Source organism: Coregonus lavaretus (assembly GCF_964263955.1).
Source record: "Coregonus lavaretus genome assembly, contig: HAP1_SCAFFOLD_106, whole genome shotgun sequence".
Classification (NCBI taxonomy): Eukaryota; Metazoa; Chordata; class Actinopteri; order Salmoniformes; family Salmonidae; genus Coregonus; species Coregonus lavaretus.
In genome coordinates, this window is record NW_028157840.1 from 747,093 (window position 1) to 754,840 (window position 7,748).

Consider the following 7,748-nt stretch of genomic DNA (forward strand, 5'->3'; position numbering starts at 1 on the left):
TCAAAACAAGTCATTGACAAAAACTCTAATGTGCAATTATCAATTACATCAATTCATCAGTCTGTTGCCAAGTTCCTGCGAAATGGTCACAACATGAAATATTCTATGTAGACACAATGTATCAATTAAATCCTGTAAGGGAAAGTAGGTGTGGTGTCCAAGACAGCGTTGCTGATAATGCTGTGATGATAAGAAGTCCGCTTACACTGTTCTTTGGTTATAAAGATTTATTGTATCAAAGTTCACAGTATTAATTTACAGATATCTGCAGTTATATCTGGAGAGAAGCGGCCAATCTGTTGATCCAATATGTTGTCTCTCTCCCAGTCCTTTGTTTAAGACACAGTATTTATATCCAATGTGACGTAATATGGCGTGATTTTAATAAACCAATCCCCGGTTTTCACATATCTCCAAATGTCCTCTATTCCAAGAAACCTATGTAGCAATGCTTTTCCAAATGCTTCAGCAAAGCAGAGTAAAGTTAATCTATTACACCATTTGCAAACATCAGCAAAATCAATAGACCTTCAGACACTACATATTTCCCCCCTTCGAGACTAATTAAGTCTCGAAAACAAAAAGAATAGAATTATGACAAATAACAATTTTTGTTATTGAGTAACTTTAGCAATAAACCAAAATTTATGGAGAGTAAACACATGTTTATATAGACACATTTTTGTATGGGGTGAAATTAATTGTTATGGAGTGTAAGAGCGAAAAACCTGTCTGGCAGCTTTCATTCCAAATATCCATCAGTCAATCAAGACAGGAAAATTCTCTCACGGCCCCTCTGCCCTAGGCGACCACCTAAGTACTCCAGATCAATTTATAAATCTTTATCAATGCATTTTAAGCTATGATGCAATTGAATACACATGAAAACCTCAGAAAACAAAATACAATCAAAAATGTCCACATTCAGGCTGGTCGACCCATCGGACCCTCCTGTGGATTCTCTCTGTCCCTGCCTAGACCCAATATCCCTAAGCTTCAACGAAATAAACAAAAACATCTGAGGTCCCCACATGTACCCAACAACAGAAAACATAATTATTCAAAAATTAATACAGAAAGAATATAACACTGGAATGTAGTCCACTACACTGCAGCTCCTCCACAGTGTCGACTTTCAATGCGACGTCGATGATGGAATCTGAACATTTCCACACCTTCCTTGTTCCACTTCTTCCAGTCCATTCATATTGTCCATGTTTGAGTATTTGAGTCCCTCTACATATTCCCCCTATGCTTCTGGAAGAAAAGAAAAGACCAAACAGTATCTTTTGCAAAACAACACATTCAAATTAAAACTTCAATATCAACTAAAAACATAAGAATTCCAAAAATGATATGAATTCCATTTCCCCCCTTTGATTCATAAGAAAACACTAAATATCACAATAATATAATTATCCCACTATCAGATATTCAACATTTCCTATAATTATTTAAACCCTAGTTTTCATAACATTTTAGTCTGACTTTTTCAAATTTTTTCTTTCTCTAATTTTTCAAAAACCATTTCACTGATTTATTCACAAAACTCTTTCCCATTTTCTGAGGATATTAAATCGGGAAATTCCCACTTGCTGATGACTTCTTTACACAACAACTTTGCAACCGACTGAGCATATTTTAGCTTAGTTGGACATCTTATGCACCTCTTGGTATATGAATGTAACCAAGAATAACAGTCAAACATTATTTTTCAGACAGGTTATGCACCTACCTATGACATAGTCAACCTATTCAAGAAAATATGGTTCCCAAAAATCCTACTCCTTTGTGATCTTTATCCTAATCTCCCCTCTTGCAACATTAGCTAACCCATAGCTTCCTAAATCATCATGGTTTCTCCAAAACAATAATTGATTGCTACTCTAAGGATTTTTTCTATTGTCCTCAAAACACCTGCTTTTGAAAGTCCTTCAATTGCTGGTTCAATCCATTGGATTGCTTCATCTTTCAATGGATACTGATTCTTCCAAGGAGGTCTGGCTCCTGGTCGAAGTTCAACTTTCACCGGTTGGGCTGATTTCACAAGTCCAATATCGGTACTGCTTTGATATCTCAAACATTCTTGAACTTTTTGCAACATCTTCTCTTTAATAGGGTCTGAATCCATCTTCACACTGCAAATAGATTCGTGTGTTATCCGTACAGCTTGTGGCTCTCCTTGTCCTTGAGCCGAAATCATGATTTTGAGAAATCGATGATCTTCAGTCCTCCAGATCGCCAAATTCTCTTTCATCGGTATGAAAACAGCTTTCTCTGCTTCTGTCATCATTTCTCCTATTTGCTTCTGCTCATAGCCTTCAGAAACCAACAAGGTCACATGTGGCACACTCTTCTCAATCTCAAATTCTTTATCCAGATAATCGTCTGTGTTTATCTTCATAGCTGCTCCTTGTGGTCCTAAAATTATGCAACATGAAGTAAGTTGAACTTTCTTTGGTTGATGACTCAGCCATTCCTCTGAGTCCGATTGGGCAGCATTCTTGAAATACTTGAGCGTACAATGAGATGGATATTCCGGAAGCCTTGCATCTGGCATGTTTGACACAATGAATTTCTCCCATATCTTAGCCTGCTTTAAAAAATCTTCACTTAGATTTCCAATCCAGAATACTGAAGAAGAATCCATCTCTGTTGTCATCGACAATTGGTAAACATTTTCCTTTGGCACCTCTACCAGACAGCCGTCTGGTGTACATTTTATTGTACAGTTCAATTTACACAATGCATCTCTTCCCAACAATGCAATAGGTGTATGTTCTGATACTAGTATGGGTATTGTAATTTTCTGATTTTCATAGCAGAGCTCAATTGGTTCCGTAAGAGGAATCAGCTGTTTCACTCCCTCAAATCCGATTGTCCTAATTAGTTGATTGGACATAGGGAGATGTGTAGCATCTTCAGGCCGAACACAGGTAAAAGCAGCTCCGCTATCCGCCATCACTTCCAATGGTCGTTTGTTTACTTTCACCTCAATTGTTGGATCTTTTTCCGGTCCTGATGCTACCAGCTGACACCCCCCTTTCGGATCTTCTGGGCACCTCTAGAATCCTTGCTCCGGGCCCCTATAAGGGTTCACCGGTCCTCCAGATGATCTTGACTGGCCCCTGTATCTTCCTCTGAAATTCCCTCTGGTGTTTCCTTCTGGCCCATTACACTCACGGGCAAAATGACCAACCTGTCCACAATTATAACACACTTCTGAAGATTGCTGGAAGTGTGGCTTAAATCTTCCTCCTCTTCCTCTTCCTAAACCTTCTCGTCCTCTTCCTCTCCAATTCTGTCTCTGTCCAGAAACTGGCTGTGGATATGAAACAACTGCTACCGCTATTGGTGTCTGGTACAATTGTGGTTGGAACTGGTTCGTTTGAAGCTGTGGCAGTGATTGTTGATTTGGTCTACACTGATTCTGCATAACCAGAGCTTGTTTCTTCTCCTTCTTATTCTCCACCAGTTGTATTTGATTGAGTTTTCTGAGAGTTTCTTGGTCCTGTTCTTTCTGGTTGTGTTCCTTTTTCCGGTACAGATCCACTTGATGGGCTATATGATCTGTATAGACACCTTTTGTCATGCTTCCAAGTCCAACCACCTCTGCCAGTTTGCTCCTTACCGGTAAGGGCAGTCCCATCTGTAGTTTAGCTCTCAAGATTGACTGCTCAATTTGACTCACATCTGGATCATTTCCGGTAATATTTCTCCACACTTGATGAACTCTTGACACGTAGGCTCTCGGATTTTCTTGTTGTCCTAGTGGGTCAATCAGAATGTTGTCAGGATGCACATTTGTTGGAAACGTATCTTTCAGTGCTCTCCACAGCCGATTCCTGCTTGCAGCCAACAATTCAGGATCATTCACAGCAGTTCCCACATATCTATGAAGTCCAGCTCTCTGAAAAATTTCTTCCATGCCTGGAATCCCAAGGAGATTAGCCAAAAGTCTCTTAATGTCTCCTATGGCAGACTGTGTTCCCACCGTAATTTCTTCCAACTTTGAAATCCAAGGATATGCTCCATCTTGAAGAGTAGGCAGTTTATCAAGTATATCTGACATATCGGTATTCTGCAAAGGCTTATATTCTAGGTTTTGTCCTCGAATGATCACCGGCATAATTTTCTTACTAGTGCCATCTTTCCTTGGCCTCAATGTATATTTCTTCTCAGATTCTTGGGATTCTTTTCTCAGCAGCTTCTTTTCCTTCGTCTTCAGCTTCTTGAGTTGTTCTTCCAGTTCTTTTACTTCTTCTAAATTATTGGCCTTATACAGGAATGATACGCATCGGTCTATATCTCTTTCTATTTCTTCTGTGTTAGTCATTGGAGGATAAAATCCTCTTGAATATGAAGCACCTTTAATCTCCAAATCTTCATCGTTGTCTCCATCTTCATTTTCATCAGAACTCGAATCACTTGTATTCTTCTTCTTCCAACTTCCATCACCCCTTTTTTCCGCTCTGGCCAACCTCTGTCTGATGACAGGGTCATATCCACCCATGATCTCTTCTGAATCACTCTGATCGTCATCATCATCATCATCGTCATCATCAAGTTCCATCCTCCTTGACCTCACTCTACCCTTAGCCTCCAGACATCTCGTTTTGTTCCTGCTTTTGTAGTTTTGATGTCCTTTTTCCCCATTGTAACGACTCTGTTATCTGTTTCCCTCTTTTTTTTTTCTTTTTTTTTCTTAAATTAAAAATAATTAATCAATTAATTAATCAATATATCAATTTATTTTATGAATTTTATTTTACCAAATTATTGATTAGTGGCAGTCTTACCACATCCGATCAGGAAAAGTAAAGGAAAGTAGTCAACTTCAGAGCAATCCAAAAATAAAAGACCTCTAATCCTGCAACACTACAGCACTCACAAACCAATTGCTTAATAAGCACCCAATTACCTTAATTTTACAGAATAATGTCAATGCTGGAATTCCAACACAACTCTAATTAAAACAAGTCATTCACAAAAACTCTATAATGTGCAATTATCAATTACATCAATTCATCAGTCTGTTGCCAAGTTCCTGTGAAATGGTCACAACATGAAATATTCTATGTAGACACAATGTATGTATTATATCCTGTAAGGGAAAGTAGGTTTTGTGGATAAGAACAGTACTGGCCTTGATTTGGCTGGGTGGTTGTCGCTGATGTACTGGTCAGCACCTCCTCTCTCTCTCTCTCTCTCTCTCTCTCTGTCTCCTCCTTCTCGTCTCTCATATGACAGAAAAACAAAAGAACAAACAAGAATTTAGTTTATTATTATTTATATATATATATATTTTTTTTTTTCACATTCACGCTAAGAAATAAGCAAACAGCTTAACTCAGGAATATTATAAATAGCTCAATAACATTTTATTTTATTCATTTATTTTATTATTATTATTTTTAATCCGTCAATATATCTCTCATTCACCAACTCAACCGATTATCAACCAAACAGTTTCACAGTCAAGCAACAGTTAATTCAACAAACAGAACACTTCACTTGTGTGCAAGTCTCTGTCTGCTCCCTCTCTGTCTACGTAACTCTAAACTCATAAAATCCTACGCGTGCGCAGTTCAGTCACCAATGCGATTTCAGAGTGAAAGGAACAACAGAGTAGACAGACCCGCTGTCGCTCCGTTCTCTCCTCCCATAGACAAACAATAACACTTAACAAAACTCACAAATGAACACGGAACACATAGAACATTGTCACGCCCTGTTATGTTGAGCCAGGGTGTGTAGATTTGTGTTGTAGTTCTAGTTGGTTCATTTCAATGTTGGCCAGTGTGGTTCTCAATCAGAGGCAACGAGTGTCAGCTGTGGCTGGTTGTCTCTGATTGGGAACCATATTTAAACAGGCTGTTTTCCCACAGTAGTTGTGGGATCTTGTTTCTAGTTTGGTTTGTGTTAGACCGTGAACTGTCACATTATCGTTTTGTTTATTTAGTATATCTATCGCCTAATAAAGAGTATGTTTGCCTGCAACGCTGCGCCTTGGTCCTCATCTGTTCCTGACGATCGTGACAAACAGAACACAAATCCTACTTATTCTAATCTGCAGATTTATAGTTATGTTGTTATCAATTACAAAACATCTCTATACACTCTTTTAAAAAAGTCCTCCCTGTAGGCTCATGATTAGTTAGTAAACGTTCTCTTTTTATAGAGACTCATATGATTTTTTAACTTATTGTCCTTCCAGGGGGCTCATAGTTTATATAGTTAACAATTATTAACGTTCTCACAAACAGAGACTCATAAGATTTTTAACCTTAACTTCATTCTAGGGGCTTAACTTTATTCTAGGGGCTTAACTTCTTACAAAAATCCCTGTTCTCAACCAAAATATATATATATATATGTGTATAAATCTCTAACATAGATTTTATCCTAACATGAGTCGACACACAGTTTAAACACAACAGAGACGTCTTTATTTTATTATTTTTCTCTCTCCCACACACACACACGCATAGGCCCTCTTCCTCTCACACACACACAATTGAAGAGGAATGCATCCGTTCATACAAAGCATGCTTACCGCCGTTCCTAATTTTCTTTATATTCCATCCTAAATTTCTGCTACCTTCAGGTTGTAGGCATTCAAAAGAGAGGATTACTTCAGACAAATGCTTCGTCAAACAGATTCTGATCGGTAAACATACAATTGAACATATTACCTTCCAACATGCAGTTCCCAGAACTGACTTGAGAGTTAATCTAATAACTATCAAGATTTATGGCCATCATATTGATGCCTTGTTTTTCAAGGGCTTCCTTAAATTAACGGCGTCCTAAAAGTATACTTTTCCTTATTTTCTAGCCTTATTCCTTGTACTCTTAGACACTTCTAGACACTCCTTGTACGTTTATTCAAGCCAAAATATCGGTGTGCCCAGTGTCAATAATTCCTATAGACTCTCCCCCCTGTTTGCGTTGTTCCCAACGCAAACAAAGGTAGAAATTTAGAACGGACCTTCATCCCACAGCAAATAACAGCAAAGCGCACACACACAAGTCCTTTGACGGTACATCTGAACAAACACAGACACAAGCACACGAACCGACCAGCGCCCAAAGAACTGTGAGTAATCTCACCTTATTTGCCGGCGTCTTGAGCGGGAGTCATTTCGTAGCCCATGAATGGAATGCTGAGAAAAGACGTAGCACGTCCCAAATCCTCGTCGCCATTAAAATGTGGTGTCCAAGACAGCGTTGCTGATAATGCCGTGATGATAAGAAGTCCGCTTACACTGTTCTTTGGTTATAAAGATTTATTGTATCAAAGTTCACAGTATTAATTTACAGATATCTGCAGTTATATCTGGAGAGAAACGGCCAATCTGTTGATCCAATATGTTGTCTCTCTCCCAGTCCTTTGTTTAAGACACAGTATTTATATCCAATGTGACGTAATATGGCGTGATTTTAATAAACCAATCCCCGGTTTTCACATATCTCCAAATGTCCTCTATTCCAAGAAACCTATGTAGCAATGCTTTTCCAAATGCTTCAGCAAAGCAGAGTAAAGTTAATCTATTACACCATTTGCAAACATCAGCAAAATCAATAGACCTTCAGACACTACATAGGTTTTGTGGATAAGAACAGTACCGGCCTTGATTTGGCTGGGTGGTTGTCACTGATGCCAGCTGATGTTAGCACCTCCTCTCTCTCTCTCTCTGTCTCCTCCTTCTCGTCTCTCGTATGACAGAAAGACAAAAGAACAAAGA

The 7,748-nt window shown here is 38.6% G+C and overlaps 1 long non-coding RNA gene across 1 annotated transcript; it reads left to right on the top strand.

Moving 5' to 3' along the window:
* The first annotated feature begins 2,896 nt into the window (after positions 1 to 2,896).
* On the top strand, positions 2,897 to 4,700 carry LOC311124858. The gene is made up of 2 exons (XR_014612815.1): positions 2,897 to 3,513; positions 4,103 to 4,700. It is a non-coding gene; the product is annotated as an uncharacterized lncRNA (long non-coding RNA).
* The last annotated feature ends 3,048 nt before the right edge of the window (positions 4,701 to 7,748 follow it).